Source organism: Palaemon carinicauda, chromosome 30, assembly GCF_036898095.1.
Source record: "Palaemon carinicauda isolate YSFRI2023 chromosome 30, ASM3689809v2, whole genome shotgun sequence".
NCBI classification, from domain to species: domain Eukaryota; kingdom Metazoa; phylum Arthropoda; class Malacostraca; order Decapoda; family Palaemonidae; genus Palaemon; species Palaemon carinicauda.
The window spans coordinates 18,105,624-18,116,943 of record NC_090754.1 but is presented as its reverse complement, the minus strand read 5'-3'; positions in this window follow the sequence as shown (position 1 = coordinate 18,116,943).

Sequence of the window (11,320 nt, the reverse complement as noted above, 5' to 3'; positions counted from 1 at the left end):
CCTCCTTCCATGTGAGAGATGGACGTTGAGGGACACCATGTCTGGAGTATAATTAAAGGGGAGTTGTACATAAGGTAGACTTTTGCGTGCTTTCCCCTGCTCTGCTACCTCTCCAGTGGGCAGTCTAGACCTAGCCTCCTATCTAGGTCTTGTACCCCATGATGTTACGACATATTCTGGACTGTAAGACACTCCCTCCTCTTAAGAAAGTAGTTCGAGGTAAGTACTCCGTGTTGGAACAAATCACAAATTTTAAGTAATTTGTATTTTTCCTAACTGTACTTACCTCAAACTATTTTTGAGATATGGCCCACCCATTCTGCCCCGAGTATCTTACAGGAGTTCGAGGAGGACCTAAACATACGCTTACTGATGATCCTAACAGCGCATCCTCAAGCGCTGACCCCGGGTCGCCCCAGGGCGAGTACCCTTCCGTCCTGGAGTGTCCCGACAAGGTAACAGAGAGAGGGGGAACTACGTAAAATTCTTGGTCGGTTAATGAGGAGATCCCAGACCCTCCTAAGAAAGTAGTTCGGGGTGAGTACTGTTAGGAGAAATATAAATTACATAAAATTTGATTTTTTTTTTTTTCCCCTTTTTTTTTTGGATCCATTGCAACTGTTTTATTCTTGTTTAGAAATTTAGTTTTTGTATATACAGAACAAAAGTCCGGTTTCAAAGAAAAGTGCCCATTCATAGATTAAAGAAGTTATGTGAACTAAGAATATTGTTTAGTATGTAATACAGTACAGTGTATTTGCTTTTTATTTTTTTTTTATAGAACAATGAAGATTTTATGTAGCTTTTTTTATTGATGAACTCATGATACCTGTCAAATTTTGTGATCTATATTTTGGTACGTGTTCTCACATATCTTGTACAGGAACACTATGTAAAATGTACAGTGCCATGAAATGATGTTAGTCTGTAATTTAAAGTTCCTGTTTCCAAGTCGATAATTAAAAGGGAATTTTGTGTACATATGTATAAACACTAGAAGTGCTAGAATATTTTCATTTACAATGCGCGAAAGTGTTTTCTCTCTTGTTATGATTGAATTCAGTGAAGACCTAATCTATTGTAAGATTCTTTTAATTTTCATCTTGATGTAAACAATTTTATCCATATTTTCATATATTCAAATCTTGTTGTGCTTTGCTATTACTAATTACTTTGATACCTGTTTTGATTTATACCATTATATTTCATGTCAGACTTACCTGGCTTGCACACTTTTCATCACACTTTATACATATAGTTTACACAACTATAGTTGGGTATTGATGAAATGTACAGTTAGTCAGGTATTAATGAAGTAATGAAGTATACATACCTTACTTATGCGACATAACGACAGTCAGGTGTTGAGGACATACATGCCAGTTGTATTTAGTTCATGAACAAGGGACCCACTAAAACAATCTCCCTACAGCAAATGAGACCACTGTAATGTGGAATTTTGTTTTTAATCTACTTTACAGAACCGATACATTGTGCTCAAGTGTTTTCTCACCATATTGCAATTGTATTTACATACATTAGTTGCACCTCCATTCACACATTAGTTTCAAAGATTAATAAATTTACTGCTGAAGTTCAGGACAGCAGGCGTGAATAACACAGTGGCCTGAGTAATTATCATAGAATTGTTTTAATCTGAGCATTTGAACTTCAGTTTCCTTCTTAATTTTATTTGTCTCGACCAACTACTTGAAAACAGCAATACCTATTCAGTAATTTAGAAGAAATTTCAATACGAAATTTTAGTTAATCTCTCTAACTGATGAAATTACCTTCCCCTTCATTGGAAAAATTAGCCTAATTAGACTTTTATACTGTAATCTGACCAAAACAGTTTTCAATTAATGAAACTTGACAGTAGACAGTTCCCAATCAAGGTGAAAATTCTTAGTACCGTAATGATATTCTGATAAGTTACAATTACATTTCAAATTAAACAGTGTAGGAAAGATATACTATTAAAGTAGTAGTGAAAAGGTAGGAAAAGAAAATTTTAAAAAAATATATAAAACGAGACAAGAATCTTTTGAGTTAGAAAAGTCTTAGAACTATAATGCATACAAATGTATTAGTACCAGTTTTTCAAAGACGGGAAGAAAGGTCCAAGTTATTGAACTATTTAGATACATGTTCCAGAAAGTTACTTCTGTTTATTTATTCTTTTGGCAATTCTGGAGGAATGTAGAATCCTATCCTTTAATTTCTGATATTTATGCATTTTTGTCTAACCATGTCAACTTGTAAACATACAGTTTGCTATTATCCTACAAAGAAATGAAAGTTTATTCAAGAGTATTTTTTGTTGTAGGCATTTTTTCTTTTTACAATTACCACGACAAATCTACTTTTTAACCTCACTGCCTGCAATGTCGCAAAATTTTTAGAAGTCCCATCTACAAAGAGGATATTTATTTGAAGCTTTTGTTGGACTCAGTAGTTACTTCTGTAATTCTTGGTATAGTGTTAGTATCTTACAACACTGTGGCAAACCAGTGCTCTCTCTAGCTTTCTTGTCATTCTTTTGGCCTGGTAAAAAGAATCTTTCCTCCTGATTATTCTGTTCAAGGAAAACAATTTTAATTTTTAGTTAAAGTTTTTTATGGTATATAGTTGAAAGGAATCAAAGTATTGCGCAGAATGACAGAAATGTAGCGTGTCCTCTCTATACTATCATAACCTAAACAGTGTACAGTATCAAAATCCTACTTTGTTTTCAAGGTAAAAGGAAATTTCAAACCAAATACCATAAGATGATAAATTTTAGATATTGACTTGACCTTGAAAATTAGATTTGTGAGACAGCTGTACACTGGACTTTATGTGTTTAGGTAAAAAGGAAATTATATAAGATCCAAAAAAAAAGTAAAAGGGCATTTTTTATGAAATCTAGTCTATTGAGTGTGCTAAATATTTTTTCTTACTTTGAATGAATGATTTCATAAGTACAAATATTTTGTAATGTTCTGCAGAGCCACATATACAGTAAAGCAGTTTGTATGCTGTATTTTAAGTGTCAGGTTCATCACTTGAAATTTATAGTTTTCTGCTTTATGCCAAATTTATATACAATAGTAACAAATACCATAATACGTTAAATGTATTTGAGACTAAAATATTTTGTCATTTTGTGTGTAAATGTTTAATCTTTTTTATCACAGATTTCTCTTGTGTAGTTATGTCTAGACACAATGTATTTGTTAAAATTACTACTCCTTATTTGTGTGAACTTTGTAAATAATGTGCATTTGTCAAAGAGAAAAGCAGCCGGAGAATTGTCTCTATAATGAAAACCCTATCATTGTTTATGCTGTTTCCATTTCCTTTTTTCAAAATGATGTATGTGAAACAGTTAACTGTGTATGTCTTCATACTTTAGCACAAACAAATATTTGTTCTTATACAAACTATCATCCTTTGATAAGGGTGACTTCAGTGAAGCTGTCATGACTGTTTAAACTTTTAATGAGGAAACTAGTTGCAGGTGGGTGGACGGTAGGCCCGCTCACTCGCTAGGTAGAGGAACCTTCACTTCAACTTCAGTGTAAATAAGGATCTTCTAGATCGAATAAATTTGCTGTCAGATTGTTGTGTTTGAGGGATATTGAAGGAAAAAGACGAGGATATGCAGTTACCTGATAACCAAATGTGAAACAGTTTTCTGTGCCACTTGCCATTATCCAAAATAGTTGTTCTTGTCGGGTGACATGTCCGTTACTGTTCTATCCCTCGCTAGTGTGGCCTTACAACAATGACACGGTTAACTTAGTTTATGTTCCTTAAATGCATGGCAGAAATGCTTCTTATACTTCTATTATCACTATCAAAGGATCCGTTTAGGCTACATCCCAATTGATCCAGAACTAACAGTATTGTATACTACTCTCCAGTTCTTGAACATCTTCCAGGAAACTGCTCTCCAGTTCCAGGGATGGCAACAGCTTTTGGGTCAAAAGTCACAGGTCACCTTCCAACATGCCAGTTAATCCTAGATACCTCAGCTTTTCTTCCCCACTGTCTGTAAACACTTATTTACAGATTACTAAAAAATCCATGGACTATTTTGGTTCCAGGTTACCTTAGCGAGTCCCAAGTGCCACACACCTGGTGGCATCTTGATTTTTCTGATGATCCTCCTGTAGGTACCAGTAGACCTACCCTTCTGCTAGTGACATCATAGAAGGGATACTAGTTGGGGGGAGCTTTGCTCAGGAGTTTCTTCTAACGTTCTTCCATCTTCAAGATCTTAAGCTCCTTAGAACATCCTGTGGTAGCTACTTAACAAGTAGTGTTACGAACTTAGCTCCCTTGCAGAAAAAAATAGCATCATTGTCTAAGATATGCCCCAGTGCATGGCTTAAGGCCTTAATTTTATATTCAATTCAATCATTGTCTAAAATACCAGTTGCAACAGAAATCTAGAAGATGTAGAATGGCTGGCTATTCTTCTCTTTCCCTTTTTTGGGGTGCTACAAGCGAGCATCACAACCTAGTATTGTAACTCTTCTTTAAAGACAATTTTTGTATTCAATTATTGCCACCATCCTTCCAAACAAGGGGGAAGATTGGATAAAATATATGCAATCCATTTCTCATACTGACCATAGGATCTTTTGTGACTGCTTATCAGTCTCCTGGTTGAGACCTGGCCTAACACATTCAACATCATGCTCAGTTATAAGGAAGTTGACAGCAGTCCTCACTTTCACCATTCTCCAAGACCAAAGTGCATTGCCATTGCTCAGATCAGTAGACCACCCAGATTAGTTTTAAGGATATCGGCAGGGGGTTGAAACTTGCACAGTTATTACTTCTAGTTATACGGAAGATTCACATAAAATTTCAGGTCAATTGAATGAAAACTTTTTTTTTACGAATATTTTTCTCTTAAAAATAAAGTTTTTTTCATGTTTTTTTAAATTAGGTCTCCTTTCTTGTTTATCACTCAATTTAAAAAAAAAAAAAAAAAAAAAAGATACCAGCAGAAAGTTCAATTCCTACCAAATAAAATCGTACAATAAAAAAATCTAATATATGATTTATGCTATTTTTAAACAATTTTTAGAAATGCAAGAAAAAAATACCATAAAATTATGTATTTAAATGTTCGTAGAAAAAAAATTGAGAGAAAAGAAGAAAAATAGTCCTGGTGATGTTTTTTCTCACAATCTCTAATTAAATTAAATTGCTTTTTAGATTATAAAAATCCTTTCATAAATAACAGTTATTTAAGTTTGAAAGTAGAAAAATTTATGTTTTGGGAAAAACGGTTCTAAAGTTTTGCTTCTAAAACCATGTAGTCTCTTGGAAAACCCTATAGGGCACCTGGTCCCCTCTCTTTTATAAGAGATATTATCCCCTCTAAAAAAAAAAAAAAAAAAAAACACACTTTTCATTTAAACAAAATAGTTATTATCATATTTTGTGGGGGGGGGGGGGGGGTAATCATAGAGCGCCACTCTACTCTTTGTTGCTAGGGTTTTAGGGGACTAATGAGCTCCAGCTTCATATCCTCCTTTAGATGTTCTTTGTTTCTTCACCGTTCTTGAATACATTGCAGACATTCTTTTCCTGGTCTTCTCTTTCATCAGAAGGCCTTTTAGGCTTTCTCCTGTTGTTTTTCTCATAACAGGCAGTAATGAACTTGCTGCATAGCTGAGGTTATGTTCCGTTGCAGCAGCATGAAAGGCAAAGGTCACCTTATCCTTCCCATGAAGTCTGACCTTAGGACACTTTGCCCATATTTTCCCATTGAAAGATTCATTTAGATTTAGAGTACGACCTTTTGCACATCTTTGCAGTAAATCATCAGAGGAAAGCTCTTCAAATATTTTGCGAACTGGGATCTTTTGTTCCTCTGTAAGTTGCAGTTTTACTTTCATCTTTTTATGACTCCTCGGAGGTACATTCATCACCAAATCATGATTATAAAAACACCAACTATTTTTACCAATAGGACACAGAGAATTATCACAATTTTCATCATTACTAGTCAAATGTAAATAGATTGCCATTATATTTCTTTTCATAGCAGCTATTGGGTCAGTAGGATCTTTTGCTCCGTTTCTTACTGCTATGCCAAAGTATTTTCCAATTTTTATCACTGTGGTATCACTTAATTTATTGAGTCCCCCAAGTTCACTCCTAAACATAACTTTGTTGTTGTTACATATTTCGAAACGTATTTCTTTCGCAAGGCCATGAGACGAAAGACAATCCTCTTCTGAACATAGTTGATACATTCTTCTTTGAAGACTTCATATGGAGTACCATAAGGACCGGTGCCCTCATTCAAACAGCGTATTGCTTTATATGCTGTAGAATCCCCATCACCAACAAATACTTTATATATGAATTTCCTGTTGAGTGATCTTTGCCACAATGCAAGAGCACCAGCAGCTTCCATATTTCCAGAAGCTTCATCAAAATTCTTTTTGCAATTCCCTGACTGTTTGTGTTTTTCATAAGCTACATCATATTGTTCTTTTGTTAGATTTTCTTTTTTTTAGTTTATTATTCAAAGCACTGCAGGCATTACACATCTTACTAAAAACTTCCCCATCAAGAACAAACCCAGTGTAAGCCTCCGAAACAACTCCAATGCCAATAGGGGATTTATGCCCCCTTTTCATCCAAGTACCATCATATATTACTTCAATAGTTAAATTGCCATTTTCATCCGGTCTGACACCAATACTTTCATAATAATTAAATATTGCTTTATCAACTTCTTTCATGGATTCGTTGTAGCTATCGCAAGCAATTCCCTCAATATATTTTTTATACCTTTGATGAGTGCTGTTTGCCATAGGTCTAGCACCTAAGGCAATTCGAGTGTTATTTAAGGCTGCTAAGCCTCCCCCATTTATCATATTTTGATACATAAAAGAAGCTGTTGTTTCACCAATAGTATCTGTTTTCACACTTTCACTTTTGTATGTTTGAAAACAGATGGTTCTTCAAACAAACACTTTAGTTTCAAGTCAATATCAAAACTGTTTTTTTCAACTTCGAGTGTTATGTTGCTTTCACACTGCCCACAATATGTCGAACTAAAAGCATTTTTCAAAACTTTCAAGGGTAATGAAACTATTTCCCCATCACTGCTTTCACTTTGGAGCTTTTCTTTTTCAGTTACAAAACCACTCGATAAAGAATTTTGTAGTTTGGCTCCCGATAACACACCATCATCTGTTGCCTCATGAACAGAAGTTACATTTCGAAAATGTTCCTTCTCCCCTTCCTCATCATCAGATAACTTCAAAATAAAATCATCAGTTCCATCATCATCACCTTGATATATTTGAGCTAGGGAATGATAGAATTCACTCGAAGCAGATTCGCTAAAGGATGAACTAGCGAGGTCATCCTCACACGTGGCAGCCATGCGGGATGTAAAGCCTTTTTTTGGGCTCAAGCCATGTCCTGATAGAAGTTCCTAAAAGGTAGCTTCCTTGGGTATATATAACTACGGTGATATTCCCAGAGAATTTACCTTAAGGTACCCTGAATTCTAACTCCTCGAGCGAATATCCCTAATAAAAGAACCAGGGATATCGCGAAATATCAGAGGACGTATTCTTGACACGCCACATAGCAATCTGCACCCCGAACAGAGTTAACACTTCAAAGGGATCAATTGGCATGAAAACAAAAACAAGAAAGAAAGGAGAGCCGCTCGCAAGGTATCTCTCCTCTCCCGTTTCGTAAGCGTACATTGCGCCGCTCACGGCGCCATCTGTATTCCTTTTTGCGTAGCTCAACAACTCGGTGTTTTTCCCTGTGTTATCTCGCAATTCTTGGATTTTTTCAACGTTATAATGCTTTCTCCAACTACTACTGCTTCTGATAAGGAGGACCATCCGAAGTGTGGAAGCGTTTTCTGGAACGTCCGCAGCAAGAACTTCTGCGGACATGATTTGTGTAGGAGGCACGCAGTATGAGCAGTCTCCAAAGGTGATCTCCGGTATTGGGACCCGCAGGTATGTACCGTGTGCACAAACCTGATTACTGAGGCTTTTGATTCCCCTAAGACGGCGGAGTCAAAGGACGTAGCAAGGGAGAAGCTTCGTACCTGGGTAAGGGGCTTTCAGAAGAACACTTCTGGGCCCTATCTTCCAAGTGAGAAGATGAGGGCTTACCTTTTCCCCAAGGCGTCAGCTGAGGCAGTGATTCCACAGCCTCAAGTGGAGATACTAGTGGTTCAGATCCCTGTGGATGCTGAAGTCGCGGACGCCCTGCAGGACATCCAATTGGACGATAGGATGTCGGAGGTGTCCGAGCGTTTGGAAGATGACCTTCTGGCAGATGACCAGGATGAAGAGCAGGCTCCAGATAATGAAGAGGAAGAGGTCGACGAGGTGTCGGCTACTCCGGTTCAGGCCCCTGAACCTATTCCCTCAACATCGTCCTCTCTCCCAGATGAGCTGGGAAAGACCCTTTCCTCCATCGTTGGAATGATCCAACAGATGCCGAGGGAAATTAATGAGAAGGCTGCTGCAATGAAGCTGGAGATGCGGAGACTTGCAGCATCACGTGGGCCCCAGAAGAAGCTCAGCGTGAAAGACCTTCCCTTGTGCTCATATGCCAACCCTTGGAAGTATGCCGAGCACATTCCTATGACGAAGGGAAAAATCGTCATTTCGGAGAAGTTGGGCTCAGTCCCCCTTGAGGAGGTGGAATTCTGGCCCAGCAAGGAGTCGTATCCGGACTGTTATGTCCGTCTAAGGAAGGAACCAGCCTCAAAGGAAGAAACGGAGCTGAAGGAGGTCATAGTTTTGGACCACGCTAAGGCTCAAGCTTTACTGTCAAGCTCGATGAAAGAGAGGGGCTTCACAAACTCAAAGGTACCTGCTTTGAGTAAGAAGCACCCTTCCTTTGTGTCCTCTCCTTCTAGAGCCTTCCCCTTTATGCAGAAAGGGTTTACGGCTGTGCTGAAAGCAGTCGAGGCAGGTAAGCCATGCCCCTCCTTGGAGGAGTGTAAACCTCTGTCTTTGGCCCTACCCATGGACCACAAGGACTGGAAGGACGTCCATCTTACCTTCTCAGTCGGGAAGTTGGAGGCTGATATTGCCGGACGTCAGTTCGGTGAGAACCTTCCCCAAGCTGTCTGACTTTCTTTTGCGAAGGGAGCTCGAGACAAAAGAAAGACTTGCTGCCTCAATGTCTCATCAAACGACTCTAAGAGACAATGGCAAGTGACCCCAAGGTCCATGAAATATTCATGGTAGTGGCTAAGACACACCTAGTCACAGTGACGAAGGACCTTTATAGCTTCGTCAAAACTAGGAGGGCTTGTAGGGAGTTCGTGTTCGCCTCGGCTGCGGTGAGGCACGAGCCAAGGAAGCTAATCTCCTCCAACATTTGGGGCAAAGACCTCTTCCCTAGTGAAGCGGTCAAGGAGGTTGTAGATAAGGCCGCCACGGAGAATAAAAACCTTCTCCAGAAGTGGGGCCTATCTCTCAAGAGAAAGTCTTCCCCGGATGAGGGTCCCCAACCAAAGAGGAAGACTAAGAAGACTAGGCTACCCTCTCGGCCAGCCAAGCCATTCAGACAGCAGCAGCAACAGCAACTTCCTATGCCTAAAGTGCCCCAGATGGTGGCACAAACCCTGACCACGTACCAGTGAGTACCCCAAGCCGTGTCGACGCAGTCTCCGGCATTTAACCCAGCGTTCGAAGGGCAGTCAACTACTTTTCGAGCGAAGCCTAGAGGAGCAGCCAGAGGTTCGTCTAGACGCCCCTCAAGGGGGAGGGGATTCAGGGGTGGTCGCGGTCAAGGAGGCAAGGCCTCAGGGCAACAGCAGTCAAAGTGAGATGATCCTGGAACATCAATGATTGTTCTTACTTTCCAGGATACGGATGTACCTTTCCAAATAGACATAGAAAATGAAAGGATCAGAGTTCAACCTTTTAAGCAGAAACCACTGCAATGATATAATTGCTTAAATTTGGACATCCTTCCAAAGTTTGCAATAATGAAAAAATTTGCAATACTTGCTCCAATATTTACCATGGGGAATGTACACTTGAGGCAAGGTGCTTAAACTGCAACTCTAATCATAAATCTAATGATAGGAGCTGCCAGTTTTATAAGTTAGAAGAGGCTGCCCTCAATAAATCAATTATTGAACATGTAAGCGTGGGGCATGCCCAGAGATTATTAAATAAATCTAATACTTATGCAAAGACATTAAAAACAGGAGAAAAAGTTCCTCGGGAATCATCTCACCCACCTACTACTGTAGGTAGTTCTCGAAAAAGGAATTCACCATCTATTGATAAAGTGCTGCATAAGACAAGAACATCTCCTCCTAAAGATTTATCATTGAGTATCAACAATAAGACATTGCCCACCACTATCAAACCTTTGTCCCCCATTACAAAGGATAGTACTAACCTCTCCCAGGCCATATCCTTGCCTGATTTAATGGAGATTCCACCTGACACAAAGTTATCAGGTGTACCTGTAGTGGGGAAGGTACAAAAACCTGGTAACTCGCAACCTATTAATCGTAAAAGAGAGAGACCTCCATCTCTCTCACCCCCTTCCATAAAAAATACTAGAATTATGACATCAAATAAATATGATGTTTTGTCTGTTGATGTTGGCGATCAGCCAAAAGACAATTTAAATAAATCAGAAATTCAAGTTGAGGTCCACCATCCCCCTCAACAAATATATAAAAAAGATAAAAGAAAAACACCAACGTAAAACCCAACATAACAAGACCATCTCTGAAGAAACCTACAGGTAATAATGTTAGATTAAAAACTGCTAATGGGAAGACCTCATCCAAGATGTCTTCCCGAAATAATCCATAGTTTTCTCCTCAATTTTGCAATGGAACTGTCAGGGTTTAAGGGCGAAATTTGAAGAACTTAAGCTCCTAATTCATGAACATTCCCCCATAATTGTATGTCTACAGGAAAGTATGCTTGATGCTAACACTCCTAGTCCTCGAGAGTATGTTAGCTATAGAACACCATATAATCATCAAGCAGGGAGCCATGGTGGAAGTCTCATGTACGTTCGTTGAGATGTTCCCCAAATACCTATGTCTATACGTACAACACTGCAGGCAGTGGCTGTACAAACTGAAATAGGAAGAAAATGTACAATATGCTCTCTCTACTTGCCTCCAAATGATAATATTTTATATGATGATTTAGCAGAGGTCATTCATCAACTCCCTCAACCATTTCTCTTACTGGGAGATATGAATGGTAGACATCCTTTATGGGGTGATATTTTAGCAAACACAAGGGGCAATATTATCTCATCAATTGTGGAGAATGAGGAT